Source organism: Osmerus eperlanus, chromosome 22, assembly GCF_963692335.1.
Source record: "Osmerus eperlanus chromosome 22, fOsmEpe2.1, whole genome shotgun sequence".
Lineage (NCBI taxonomy): Eukaryota > Metazoa > Chordata > Actinopteri > Osmeriformes > Osmeridae > Osmerus > Osmerus eperlanus.
This window is the reverse complement of record NC_085039.1, coordinates 5,350,332-5,366,210: the sequence shown is the minus strand read 5'-3', so window position 1 is coordinate 5,366,210 and position 15,879 is coordinate 5,350,332.

Here is a 15,879-nt window from a genome sequence, read left to right as displayed (position 1 = left end):
AAATCTGCAAAAATCGAGGCTCAACACTGTCATAGGCGACCGTCACGAACAGCCAAACCGGGGTCACGAAAGGTTTACTGCAGCTGGCGTTACTACGAACAATGGCTTCGTAACTGAAACGTTTTTACTTTTAGTTGAAGATATTGAACACAGATGTTAAGAAACTTGTCTTTACTCTAAATATCTTCTCCGTTTTCAATTTGAAGCAGTAAATCTAACAGTAGGAATTCTCCCACGACATCCGCTCGCTCTGCTTTGACAAATATGTTTTCTCAGTGCACCATACAGTAGACGAGCTAATTTCGAACACTTTCAATACAAGATACAGGCCATGTTAGAGTTGATATATATATACATAATTGTGTGGGCAATGTAGAACAGCAGACATATTTGAAATATGACGAGATTGAATTTAAAAAACTCACCAGTGACGACAACATCGGCAACCCTGCACTATGGATTATTATTTTGATGTCATCTTTAAATTAAGTGTCTGAACAGGACTGGTTGTGCAGGCACACATGATTAGTTTCTCCTTCATCTTGAACCTAAAACCTCGATTCTAGGTTAGAAATGTTGACAATGACCAACAGTTGCAACGTTACAAGAAACAATGAACCAATCCGACCGCTCTTCACTGTTCCACTGTTCAAACTTTTTTCTGTTTCTACATCTTTCAATTATTAATACTTTTCAGAATGGGTTTTATTCGCCAAGAAACATCACACAGACAAGGAATTTACTGTGGCAGGAAGGTGCACACATTAAACATATAAGAATCTTAAATAAGAAGTGTACAAGTCTAACTGATACTAAGGGTTTAAAAATGTAAAAGGTTTAGAATGAAATAAAATATAAAATGGCTCTAACATAACGCTTTAACATTTATGAAATTAAATAAGATACCCTTTTCATCACTCTTTTTTCTCCTTTTTCAACCGTGAGAAAATATTGCAATGCATAACAATGACAGATATTCTTTTAACACTGTGTCACCATTTTGGTTTCAAAGCAACACTTTTTTTCACCTTCATACATACTGCTGACATACTTTTGTCTGCTATGATATTGATAACTGTTATGCAATATACTCTTCATCACTATATTTGCTCATTTTTCTAACTTCAAACTTTTTTCTGTTTCTCAGTCTTTCATTCTTTCATACTTGTAACGCTTAAAAATGTATGAAAGTCAATAAGATACTCTTTTCATCACTGTTTTTTCTCCATTTTCAACAGTAAGAAAATATCGCAATGCATAACAATGACAGATATACTTTTAACACTTTTTCTCACCATTTTATTTTTAAAGCACATACCTCTTTTAAAAATTTTGTAAAACCTTCTTCACTATTCAAGCCATCAAAACAATCGTTTCAACTGCTTTCAGCAAACACACACAGGGTTTCTCCTACCGGAGGAACCCTAATAAGAATACTAACAAAAACAATAGGTTTCCTCCTACCGGAGGAACCCTAATAATAAGAATACTAACAAAAACAATAGTTTCCCTCCTACCGGAGGAACCCTAATAAAATGATATTCCTCCCCCGCCAGATTTTTTTAATTTATTTTTTTATGCATATAGCCTACGTTTTTAGATCGGTTTATTTTTTATCAGTACATTTTATAAATAACTTTTATGTCCTTAAATACGTTTTATGTCATTTACAACGTTTATGTCTTGGATATAACAAAAAAATCATGTTGAAAGCACATCGGCCGGATTTTTACGAAATCACCCGACTTATTTTGGTGACGTTTCGTAAAAATCCGAAAGCCGCTCATCAAAATCTATGGGAGACCTAATGCGTCAAAATACGACGCCATATTTAACAATTTTCTACGGGAAAAGCCGAACATATTAACGTGGAAGTCAATGTGTGTCCCTAGACGTCAAAAAACTACGAAAAAGGCGTCCCCCGGCGTCGGTAGTGACGCCAAAGGGCTCTGCCCAAGCGTCTATATTTGACGAGTTGGGATGAGACTGGGTAGCGTTTGCACATAGGATAAGCGTCTCTGAGACGTCTGTATTACATCTTTAAACGACGTTTAGCCGATGTATTCCAGATGTATAATTAGCCTGTAGTGAGCGGTAAATAAGACAGCATGTACAATAAATGATATATCAAATGTTTATTAAATAAATTGTAGGATTAGGTTATTTCCGTCCGGATGCCAATCTTAAGAAATCCTGGAGATACTTCTCAGCCTCGGCCTCAGTGGCATGCACCATTGGGTTTCTCATGGCAGCCCATGCGAATGATAGAGGAGAGAAACAGGATTATTTGGTAGTTATAACAAAGCACGTTTCCATCTAGGCTACTCAGGTTATAATTCAGAGGGCGTCAAAAATTAATAACAGCAATAACATTTCCTCTGGTGGACAGCCAGCAGCAGACGCGCAAATGGATCAAGAGCTTTCCAGGTAGGTTAATGGTAAATCCTCTGACGTTTAAAGTATTCTTATTTAGCCTATGTATCCTTAATTATTTCCCTATAGTATCGTTTGTATATTATCTGAACTACGCGCATATAGCAAACCACATGGTTAGCTATATGCGCATAGTTCAGCTAATTATAGCTAGATGCTAGACTTAAGGCCGATTTATTAGGCCGAATTATATGATACTACTCCGTTTTCACGGACACGGTCACAGGGAACGCCCTCTCCGACATGGAACTCCCTCTCCGAGCCCTCTCCGTATGGAAGCAAATCGTTACCAAAATTCAAATGCAAATGCATTTCCAGAAATGCATTTGCATTTTAAGAATGTGGCTGCGTTATTTGACTCATAAATGAAATTAGTAATCAATCATCCTATTTGCATTTTAATGTTCTTCTTCAAGAGTGCTCAATCTTTCACTTAATTAAAATGAAAAAGAAATAGACATTTGAGATTTAATTTTCAAAACATGCCCCAGCCAATAGATACCAAAATTCAATTTGAAATGTAAAATTTGAAAATTAAAATGCATTTCCAGAAATGCATTTTCATTTTAAGAACGTGGCTGCAAAATCGTGACCACAATTCAAATTCAAATGCATTTCCAGAAATGCATTTTCATTTTCAAAAACGTGGCTGCAAAATCGTGACCACAATTCAAATTCAAATGCATTTCCAGAAATGCATTTTCATTTTAAGAACGTGGCTACATAATCGTGACCACAATTCAAATTCAAATGCATTTCCAGAAATGCATTTCCAGAAATGCATTTTCATTTTAAGAACGTGGCTGTAAAATCGTGACCACAATTCAAATTCAAATGAATTTGCAGAAATGCAAAATGAACGAAAAAGCATTCTGAGCGGCGCAGCAGAGTGACGTCAGTAGCCGCTCTTCTTCAGCTCCCTGCTGACCGAGCTATCCATCTTGTTCGGTAGGGGGCGGTGTGCACATCTGCATTGCATTACATTGCAAATGTGCCGGGAAATTGATTGAATTGCCGGGTCTTTAGAGCAGCGTTCCCCAACCGGTGCCCACCGGTCCGTGGACCGGTACCGGTCCGTGAGTCATTTCGTACCGGGCCGCACAAAAAAAGAATTAATAACATTATTTCCTTTTGATTATCAGAGTCTGAAAGACGTTTTATTCTGAAAAATTACCTGATTCTATCCTTCTCCGCGGGCCTTTTCCCCTGAGCAAAAAAGCTCTGCAAAGACGTGTGTTTACTCATTTTTTAGCAAGTTTGTGGGCTTTATTGAACGGTATCATGCGCGTCTCTTACTCTTGACACATGACAAGTGATAGTTACCACTCAATGAAGCCTGTTTGAGACAACAACTCTATCGGTGTTTTGGATGAAGGCTATCCTGAGATCGCCACTAAAGCACTGAAAACCCTGCTTCCATTTCCAACATCAAGCGGGATTTTCTGCCGTGACAGCAATCAAACAACATTTTGGAATAGGCCTGAACTGGATATAAGGAACGCACTTCGGGTGTCACTGTCGTAGCTTATAGTCACACACAACAGTGGGACTGACACATCGAAAGCTAGCTAGTAACAATATAACGATGGAAAACCAGGCTAAGAAACTTAAAGATGGGTCAATTGAAAAAACGGCTGTTTATTTTACATAAAACTCCAAAAACTATTTTTCGCTTAAATCAGCTAAACTAGGTGTGGAAGTCACTAACTAGGATCACATCAAACCCAGAATGTACATGCATTAGCAGCGCAGCTGTCCAGGGCCTATCTTTCCTCCCAGTCCGTTCTGCCGGTCCGTGAAAATATGTCTTACATGAAAGCTGTCCGTGACGCAAAAAAGGTTGGGGACCGCTGCTTTAGAGGACGCATCACAGACCATGGCGCTCCCTCAAATTGTGCAAACACTGTTAGAATTAGCTGAACAGGTAGAATCTAATAATATATCTGAGTCTGATGCCCGTGACCGAGTAGAACAAGTCATAGAGAGCTTGGCTGCATACTCTGCCGTCACAGATTTACACATTAATAGTAGCTCTGCCACTGTTTTATTCATTGTTTGACATCAAGTTGCTCAGTCTGTGATGCGTCCTCTAAAGACCCGGCAATTCAATCAATTTCCCGGCACATTTGCAATGTAATGCAATGCAGATGTGCACACCGCTCCCTACCGAACAAGATGGGTAGCTCGGTCAGCAGGGAGCTGAAGAAGAGCGGCTACTGACGTCACTCTGCTGCGCCGCTCAGAATGCTTTTTCGTTCATTTTGCATTTCTGCAAATTCATTTGAATTTGAATTGTGGTCACGATTTTACAGCCACGTTCTTAAAATGAAAATGCATTTCTGGAAATGCATTTGAATTTGAATTGTGGTCATGATTTTGCAGCCACGTTCTTAAAATGAAAATGCATTTCTGGAAATGCATTTGAATTTGAATTGTGGTCACGATTTTGCAGCCACGTTCTTGAAAATGAAAATGCATTTCTGGAAATGCATTTGAATTGTGGTCACGATTTTGCAGCCACGTTCTTAAAATGAAAATGCATTTCTGGAAATGCATTTTAATTTTCAAATTTTACATTTCAAATAGAATTTGTGTATCTATTTGCTGGGGCATGTTTTGAAAATTAAATCTCAAATGTCTATTTCTTTTTCATTTTAATTAAGTGAAAGATTGAGCACTCTTGAAGAAGAAAATTAAAATGCAAATAGGATGATTGATTACTAATTTCATTTATGAGTCAAATAATGCAGCCACATTCTTAAAATGCAAATGCATTTCTGGAAATGCATTTTCATTTGAATTTTGGTAACAATTTGCTTCCATATCTCCGAGCCCCTCGGAGAGCTCTACGTGCAACTCCTGATTTTCCTGACTATCCGTCTGTCCGTCCGTCATTTTACGGATACCCCTTGGCTGTGATTGGTCCGTATTAAGAACCGCTTGCGTCAGGGACGGGGTTGCCATGACCAACAACACGAACCGAATCCTTTGACCGCCATTGCTGTAACTTTTCACAATTCATATTTCAGCTAAACAGTACATGTAAATCAGCATCTGAATTAAAATGGGACGAGAAATGGGCAGTGTAGTTGCTGAAAATGTGCTTATTTTATTGATGAAACGGCTAATTTTTTAATTAAATGTAGGTTCTGGGAAAGTGTGTAATGGCGGCAAAGGAAATCACGCAGAAACATAATAAGACACATAGACGTAGCCTACATTCTTATGTACTTACCAATAATTACTGCCGCACACCTAGAGGCTTTCAGGCCCCTCTTGTCTCCTCGGCCACACCAGTTCAGCTGTTTAGCCAAGCCATTGGCAAACACTTTTTGGGCGATTCTCCAGACAGTCTTTGAGATGGTCTGCCCTCCACTCTGGGACAGTACATTGATCTGAGAAAAATGTTCCAAACAAAGCAAAAGCATTAAAAACAGTACAGAGTAGTGATATGCCCTTAAAACCCTGTATTGCATAGTGTTGCTTCAGGGTAACATACTCTTTTCCTCCCAGTATGACAAACTTACAAAAGACAGTCACCAATTAAAAATGCTCTTTTTAAAAGAAAGGAAGTAAAGGAAACCAATAGTGTGCTTACATTTGATCACATGACCTGTCCCTCCTTTTTTTTAAACCCCTTTCCTTAACATATAGCATTCACGGCAGCCATGTTTTTGGTGTCCCCAAAACTGTCAAAAAGGGGCATTTTCCTGAAGATTTTCATCAACTAAAAAATATTTTCACAATCTTAAGTAAGTTATGATTTGATTTGTATAATGTTTTTATATTTCCATCAAATATTTATTGAGTAAATTGACAAAATAGCTATGTTGCCTCAAAACAACAACATGCAATAGTGGACTGAGGATTCCATGTAGCCATGCATGTTTATAAAATGACACAGATGTCAGTAAATCAATAATTATTTTACTAACTACCACTACATAACTTGTTTTGGAGATTAACATGATAAATAACAATATTTTATACTTTATTTATTGATTTAGCTATTGGTAGTGTCCCGATAATGTAAGAAACACATCCATGTCAGTGGATGTGCTTGCGTGCATGCACCCACACATTCAGGTACACAGGTGTATCTGTGTTCATTTCCATGTACCCAATTTAATAAAATGTTCCTTTTTCTGTGTTTAGAGAATGAACACATCAATGTTCTATGGTAAAGGGAGAGTGAGAAGTCAGACACTGAGAAAAGTTAACACTCCTGAGAAAAACTGCTTTTTTGACTTCCACACACAGTGAAGCTGTTGACCTAATGATACAAAAAGCATTACTGTTTATCTGTTTTTTTAAATACAATGAAATTGAAATGCCAATCTCTTTTAGAGCCACTGTGTGAATTCCTAATGTAAAAATTTAAATGAAAATTAATTTTGTAAAAGTTTTTTCCTTTGTTGCGCGTTGTTGCTTGTAGGTAACAAACCTCCTCTAAAAGTATCATTGACAGCCACTGTCTTGTTTTTTCAGTACAGATGTTTCCATTTATTGTGTTTTTTAATAAGTACTTTCATGAAATGTGATAAAAACATTGAAATAAATATGAATCTTCAATCAAATGTATTTTTACCATTTACTACCGTTATTGCATGTTGTTGCCCTAAAGTAACATACTCAAATGTACCTCACCCCCACAAAATAAATTACATTTAGCGTTCAAAGGCTTATTGTGCACCATAATAAGTACAAAAGTCTGACCAAATAATTTTTGTATCCATTATTTCATAAGGCATGCAGTAGGGGGTTTTAAACACAAAGTAGCTATAATATTAGCTACTGAAACAATTTGTAAAAATGTATTTATTGAAGAATATACAAATCTACAATCTTATCATCTTCTTATTTTCTGAGCTTTGGAAATGCTCCTCAAATCTGTCAAGGGCCTCTGTGTCCATGAGGGGAATTTGGAGGCAGTCATCCTCTTGCTGTGGCTGACCTCTGTGTCCACCCTGCACCAGGCTCTCCACCATGGACGTTAGATGGCCTATCCGAATGTCCATCTCCCGGATAGCCTCTAGTAGGATTCTTTCGAAGGCTGCATAAACAAGATGTGAGTATTAAATTACTTTTTCTTCTGGTTTATATTTTGGCGCACCAGCCAATTCAATTATTTATAACTATAATATTTTTGGTTCAGGAAGACGTATATAAAAAAATATATCACAATTTGATAACATTTTAATACATTTACATGAATTCACAATAATGATCACAATAATCACAACAAACATGGGACCCCACATGTTCAGTGTGTTACACTTACGTGTGCACTGTGTGGTGGGATAATGCCACCATCCCTGCAGGGTGTTCTTCAATAACTGAAACCAAGACAGATTTGTAAATTTACATTTACATTACATTTATGCATTTAGCAGACGCTTTTATCCAAAGCGACTTCCAAGAGAGAGCTTTACAAAAGAGCATAGGTCACTGATCATAACAACGAGATAGCCCCAAACATTGCGAGCAGCCAAAACATGAAGCATACATTGTGGAAAACAAATAAGTGCCAAAGGGAAGAACCATAAGAGAATGCAGTTAAACAAGTTACAATTGAACAACATGAAACTCCCCACAAGAGTGCACGAGTGTCCCTGTAGAAAAAACACTCCACAGTAAAATATTTCACAGCGAGTACAAGAATTTGAAACCGTTACAACAAACCAACAAGAGCAACAAGTCTCTCAACACGAGTCATTGTGATCCTGGAGGAAACTAACATCAGGTCCAGCCAAGCATTCCTAAGTGCCGTTGTACTCCCGGAACAAGTGCGTCTTGAGCCTTTTCTTGAAGGTGGGGAGACAGTCAGTGTCCCTGACGGAGGTGGGGAGTTGATTCCACCATTGGGGGGCCAGACAGGAGAAGAGCTTGTGTTGGGACCGGGCACTCTTGAGCGGTGGGAGCACCAGACGGTTGTCAGATGGTGTGGGGGAGTGTAAGGCTGGAGGAGAGACTTGATGTAGTCGGGTGCAGTCCCGTTCACCGCTCGGAAGGTCAGAGTCTTGAATCTGATACGGGCCGTGATGGGAAGCCAGTGGAGGGAGATGAGGAGCGGGGTAACATGGGAGCGTCTGGGTAGATTGAAGACCAGACGGGCCGCCGCGTTCTGAATCCTCTGGAGAGGGCGGGTTGCGCATGCTGGGAGACCGGCGAGCAGCGAGTTGCAGTAGTCCAACTTTGAGAGGACAGGTGCTTGGACTAGCAGCTGGGTGGAATGCTCAGATAGGTATTTCCTGATCTTCCGGATGTTGTAGAGGGTGAATCTACACGACCGGGAGACCGCAGCAATGTGGGCCGTGAGGGAGAGCTCGTCATCCATGGTCACCCCGAGGTTCCTGGCAGAGGATGAAGGGGTCACCGTCGCCGATCCCAGGGTGATTGAGAGATCGTTGGAGATGGAGGGTTTGGGATGATGAGGAGTTCTGTTTTGGCGAGGTTCAGCTGGAGGTGGTGTTCGGTCATCCAGGTGGAGATGTCTGTGAGGCAGGCCTCGATCCTAGCTGAGATCCCCGGATCAGTTGGGGGGAACGACAGGTACAGCTGCGTGTCGTCAGCATAGCAGTGGTAGGAGAAGCCATGGGAGGTGATGATTGGTCCAAGCGAGGTGGTGTAGAGGGAGAAGAGGAGGGGTCCAAGGACGGATCCCTGTGGGACACCAGTGGAGAGCTGGCGGGGGCCTGACACTTTGCCTCCCCAGGAGACCTGGTAGGATCTTCCCGACAGGTAGGATGAGATCCACTGAAGTGCAGTGCCAGTGATGCCCATCTCAGAAAGTCTGGCCAGCAGGATTTGATGGTTAACCGTATCAAACGCTGCAGAAAGGTCCAGCAGAATGATGACGGATGACCTCGAAGCCGCTCTGGCAGACTGGAGGTCCGTGGTGACTGACAGGAGGGCAGTTTCTGTGGAGTGGCCAGTCTTGAAGCCCGATTGGTTGGGGTCAAGCAGGTTGTTCTGAGAGAGGAAGTTTGACAGTTGGTTAGATACAGCGCGTTCAATTGTTTAGTAGTAGTGATACCAGTCTGTAGTTCTGGAGGACAGCTGGGTTACTGGAGGGTTTTTTGAGTAGAGGGCTAATTTTGGCCTGTTTGAAGGCAGAGGGGAAAGTGCCGGAAGTGAGAGAAGAGTTAAGGACATGGAGAAGAAAAGTTATGATGGAGGGAGAGATGGTTTGAAAGAGAGGGGAGGGGACTGGATCAAGGGGACAGGAGGTGGGGTGATGAGAGAGAATGAGGTCAGAGATCTCTGCCTCGGACAGGGGAGAGAAAGCGTTTAGACATTTAGTTGGGTCAGTCATAGAGGGTGAGTGGGTAGGAAAGGTGGGTTCAGGGAACCGACTGCTAATGTCAGCAACTTTTTTTTCAAAGAAGGAGGCGAAGTCATCTGCTGTCAGGGTGGAGGGGGAGGGTGGGGGAGGTGGGTTAAGAAGGGTGGAGAAGGTGGAGAAAAGTTTGTGAGGGTTTGAGGCAGAGTTAATTTTGTTCCGGAAGTAGTGGGTTTTAGCATCAGTTATGCGGCCAGAGAAGGATTTGAGGAGGGAGTGATACTTATCGAGGTCCAGACCGTCTTTGGACTTGCGCCATCTCCTCTCAGCTGCCCGAAGGATGGACCGTTCTTCACAAATCACATCTGTGAGCCACGGGCAGGAGGGAGAAGATCGCGCAGGCCTGGTTGACAGGGGACAGAGAGTGTCGAGTGATGCAGTTAGTGTGGATAACAGGGTGTTGGTGGCAGTGTCAGTGGGGTGGCACATAAACTCATCAATGGGTGGGAGGGAAGATGTTACAATGGAGGAGAAATGGGAGGGGGATAGGGAGCGGAGGTTGCGGTGGAAAGTTACGAGGGGAGGGGAGGTAGGAGGAGTTGGGGGGAGAGAGACAGAGAATTGGATGAAGGAGTGATCAGAAATGTGTAGTGGGGTTACAGAGGTTAAGTCAGTGATACAATTACGTGTCAGGATGAGGTCGAGCTGTTTTCCTGACTTGTGGGTCTCCGGTGTGTTCAGCAGCTTCAAGTCGAAGGAAGTCAGAAGAGACTTGAAGTCGACGGCCTGCGTTCCTTCGAGGTGGATGTTGAAGTCCCCAAGGAGTATCAGCGGTGTTCCATCATCCGGGAGGACGCTGAGGGGCATGTCCAGCTCCTCCACAAAGTCGGCTAGCGGCCCTGGTGGGCGGTAGAGGACAACTAAAAATGCTTTGATAGGATCAGTTAGCATCGCATAATGGTGTTCAAATGATTTGGCAGTAACAGAGTGGGGTGGATGTGTATTTAATATGTGGGGAAAGGAGCAAACCTGTCCCACCACCTCGCCCGGTTGAGCGGGGTGAGTGAGAGAACGAGTGGTTGACGGAGAGAGCAGCTGGAGTTGCAGTGTTCTCTGGGCGGATCCATGTCTCTGTCAGCGCAAGGGTGTGACGAAAAGCATGGGATGCAAACGCCGGGATGAAGTCTGCTTTGTTCACAGCAGACTGGCAGTTCCAGAGCCCAATAGAAAGAGAGAGGGCAGGTGGAGAATATCTGGATAGGTAGCTAAGATTAGAAGTGGACCGTATATACTTTGTGACATATCTACGTCTACGAGTGGTGTAATGAACGGGAATGCTGAAGAAACACATGCTAGCTATGAATATGTTCTAGGTAGGTTTAAATACAAATAGGGTGATACTTATCAGAAGAGGTGATCCGCCTCGTCGGCCATCCTCGGTGGACTCCCGCAGGTAGACTCCCTGTCTTTGTTCGACCGAGTCTTCGTGCACCGAGGCTGCCCCTGCAGTGCTAACAGCCTAAATATGCTAAATGCGCAGCTGACAATGGCCCTAATTATGTAAACAAAGCCAGGGTCTCACTCGGCGGCAAGTACCCTGAAACTCGATCTCTAGCTAGCTACCTATTGACCAATTTAGCTGCTATACCCTTACCCTCTGTCCTTGAGACAAAGTTTTAGCTAAACACAAATGAATGAAACAAACTCTGGTTACTTACAGTCAGATGGCAGTCACGAAGTACACTCAGTAAGACACTATTCGCTCTAGATTTAGATAGGAAAGAGGTATCAATGGACTTTGAGATTCACTCTATGTCCATTTTACCCACCGAACTGTCATTATTCAACTATGACAAGGTAACTCGGTTTTGCATTCTATGACCCCTTTAACAAGTCAGTCGGGCTAAAGCGGTTCCATAAGGCCAGCTCAAGTCAGGTTCAAGAAGTCAAGATAATTGCGGGTGTACCCTATTTATAACATTTACATTTAGTCATTTAGCAGATGCTCTTACAGTAAGTACAGGGACATTTCCCCGAGGCAAGAAGGGTGAAGTGCCTTGCCCAAGGACACAACGTCCCGGCACGGCCGGGAATCGAACTGGCAACATTCAGATTACTAGCCCGATTTCCTAACAGCTCAGCCACCTGACTCCCTGACTCATCTGACTTATAAGCAGCCCGAGAGATAGAACATGGATCATATCGATCCACCACGGCAAAAAGCAATATTCACGATCACGGCTCACAACCCTAACCCGATATGTTTTCTTTAAGCCGTGTACTATGACAGCTCATCCACCACTTAATCATAATAAAATGAAACGCCATGATTGACATGAACGATAGCAAAGAATGTCTAAAATGGGGAGAACTGCCACTCTCTGGAAACTTGTTGAACATGTTGGAAAAAGTGAGGGCACTAACGGGCGAGTCCAGAATGAATTGAGGTCCATGGAGGTGTAACCCCTCAAAATCCACTTTTCTCAGGATATAATTTTGTGTCTAGTAATTTGAATGTTAAGGGGAGGCAACACAAATACACACTGCTGGGTGTTACATTTCTTTTTATTCGCCTTTTTGTTCTAAAAAGCCTTTAAAAATGTCAATGACGTCATTGTACGCCCAGAGATACTGCTTTACGGCAAGCTCTGTCACTTCCTTTTTTCTCTCGAGGCATCAACAACACAGCTGACAGGTCAGGCTCTCCAAAGAACTTCTATACTCTTTGGGCTCTCCCTGTCAATACACGTGCTAGAAAGAATTTTGGGTAACACTTTATAATAAGTCAACGCTTTTTGGCATTTACAAAGTGTTAACTAATAGTTAGTTAATCCTTTATAAAACATTTCGAAACATTAACAATACATTATTAAATAGTTAATAGGCTTATTATTAAACACTATGTTGATCATTAATAAACACTGTTAAAAATTATGTATTTTATTCATAATACAATTCATAAGGTGTTTGGTAACTGCATTATCATACTTTATAGACAGCTTGTTAATATAGTTGCAAACCAGTAGTTTAAAAGGTGTTAATGGTACATGAGCTGGTATAGAAAGCATTAGCAAATGGTGAACAAACCATTTACATTACCTTTATAAAGCATGAGTAAATAACTAACAACATATTTACTTATGTCTTTCATTAATGTATGCCAAGTCGAATACAGGATGTACACTATGCTTTGCAGATATCTTAACAACTAGGCTATTTTATAAAGACTTACTAATGATGCAACTTCTAATTAGTAATGCAAGTTATAAAGCATTTACTAACTGTTAGTTAAGGCTTTTGCGTGACCTAATCTAAAGTGTGAACTATTTATGCCTTAAGCATTTATAGAAAGACTATAGGCCTATAGATGTTGTGTTTTTGTTTTTTAGAAGAAATAGCTGTTAATTTATTTACCTGGGTAATAAAATAGTATTTTATTTCCATTAAGAAGCAATACAGTAGAATTGGTATAAAAGTTGGTTACCCAAAGCTGTATTTTATTTTCCAAAAATGGCTGTAATAAACTGGAAATGTTTAGCTACTCCTCGACAGGTCTGCAAACGCCTTTGAAAGCAGAGATTTGTTAAAACGTTCAAATCGTTTTAACAAATTGAGGCGACAAAGCGTTTGCTGACCTGTCGAAGAGTAAACATTTGGTTTCTTATATACTACAACAATATGTGGGAAGATTCCAAATCAAACACGGCGAATCTGGAGCAGACGCTGGTGACGTCACTACATCTCCAAGGCAACATATCAACAACTCTTTTGAGAACGTCATCTGAACCAATAAGAACAGTACGAGCGTTCTGATTGGCTAATGGGTAGTCATGCCAGCCGCGTATTAAGTCTTTATATATATCTATGCGCGTATTGACCTCATCTGCGGTCTGATACGTATTCTTATTGCCCTCCGCTGATGTCATCTTCAAAATGAGCGAGATCGAGGAGTTTTACTATCCAGATGACAATGAAGACATCAACAGTGACGAGGAAATTCTTAACTTTCTTAACCTTTTAAGGAGTGAGTTCTAAATATTACCGACGCTTCCACCAGAGTGAGTTATTTTTCCAAAACGGAAGCTAGCTAGCTTTAGTTAGCTTCCGTTACCTAGCAACCTAGCATAATACTTGTAGCAATGCTACTACCTGCTAGTGTTACTTGTTAGCCTCCTAATTGTAAATTTTGAAGCCATACTATAGCGTTTGTCATATAGTTTTTGTCTATCGGAAAATAGTCGGTTGGAATGTTCAGAATCACACATGTGTGACGGTACTCTGTGGGGCCCGCTTTCGAACGATCACATATGTGTGACACTACTCCTTAACGGGCAGAAAAGTGTGAACACAGAGAGATAAACGACAAGCGCTAGGCAGATTGCTAGGTTTGGTTGCTCAGATTTCAGATTGGTTGCTAGGTGCTAACACCTGAAACACACCATGAGAAGACTTGAGTAGAGCTGAACAAAACGACATGTTTTAAATGAAAAGAGCTAAAAATGCCATATAATAAACAACTTACTAACCTCGACCGTTCGGTCATGCCGGGAAATATCAAACTGAGGTTTTAACGTATAGACCGCTGTCACTCTCGGCTAGTAGCGTTAGAGCTAAGTAGTTAGTAAGACACATGCCTGTCATTACTTCAATAAAATAGTAATTTTGTGTATCACATTGTGTTGTGTCTGTTTCCTTTTGAGAAACGTATGTTCAGCCTTTGTGAATGTGAGGTTTGAGAATGGACAAGAATACCTTAATAAATAACTTATAAATGTTTAATAAGGCATAGATATAAAGACTTAATACGCGGCTGGCATGACTACCCATTAGCCAATCAGAACGCTCGTACTGTTCTTATTGGTTCAGATGACGTTCTCAAAAGAGTTGTTGATATGTTGCCTTGGAGATGTAGTGACGTCACCAGCGTCTGCTCCAGATTCGCCGTGTTTGATTTGGAATCTTCCCACATATTGTTGTAGTATATAAGAAACCAAATGTTTACTCTTCGACAGGTCAGCAAACGCTTTGTCGCCTCAATTTGTTAAAACGATTTGAACGTTTTAACAAATCTCTGCTTTCAAAGGCGTTTGCAGACCTGTCGAGGAGTAGCTAAACATTTCCAGTTTATTACAGCCATTTTTGGAAAATAAAATACAGCTTTGGGTAACCAACTTTTATACCAATTCTACTGTATTGCTTCTTAATGGAAATAAAATACTATTTTATTACCCAGGTAAATAAATTAACAGCTATTTCTTCTAAAAAACAAAAACACAACATCTATAGGCCTATAGTCTTTCTATAAATGCTTAAGGCATAAATAGTTCACACTTTAGATTAGGTCACGCAACAGCCTTAACTAACAGTTAGTAAATGCTTTATAACTTGCATTACTAATCAGAAGTTGCATCATTAGTAAGTCTTTATAAAATAGTTGTTAAGATATCTGCTAAGTATTGGTGTACATAATGTATTCGACTTGGCGTACATGAATTAAAGACATAAGTAAATATGTTGTTAGTTATTTACTCATGCTTTGTAAAGGTAATGTAAATGGTTTGTTCACCATTTGCTAATGCTTTCTATAGCAGCTCATGTACCACTAACACCTTTTAAACTACTGGTTTGCAACTATATTAACAAGCTGTCTATAAAGTATGATAATGCAGTTATCAAACACCTTATGAATTGTATTATGAATAAAATCTATAATATTTAACAGTGTTTATTAATGATCAACATAGTGTTTAATAATAATATTATTAACTATTTAATAATGTATTGTTAATGTTTCAAAATGTTTTTTAAATAATTAACTAACTATTAGTTAACACTTAGTAAATGCCAAAAAGCGTTGACTTATTATAAAGTGTTACCGAATTTTGGTTTGCTAATGTTGCTTATGTCATAATGCTCTGACATTCTGGTTCCGCTTCGGATGCCATCAAGCGGGATCTATGCTCGTAGTCAGTCCTTCACTAACCAATCAGCATTCATTAGCAAAATGCTAGTGTATTATATGCAACAACGACTCACCCTGTAAGAAATAGAAAGGATATAAGTACTCGTTCATTCAACTTTCAACCTATAATCCATGTTGAACTTGCAAAAACTACAATCAAATCTTATATTTCTTAACGACAATCAGGCGAAAGAGACAAATG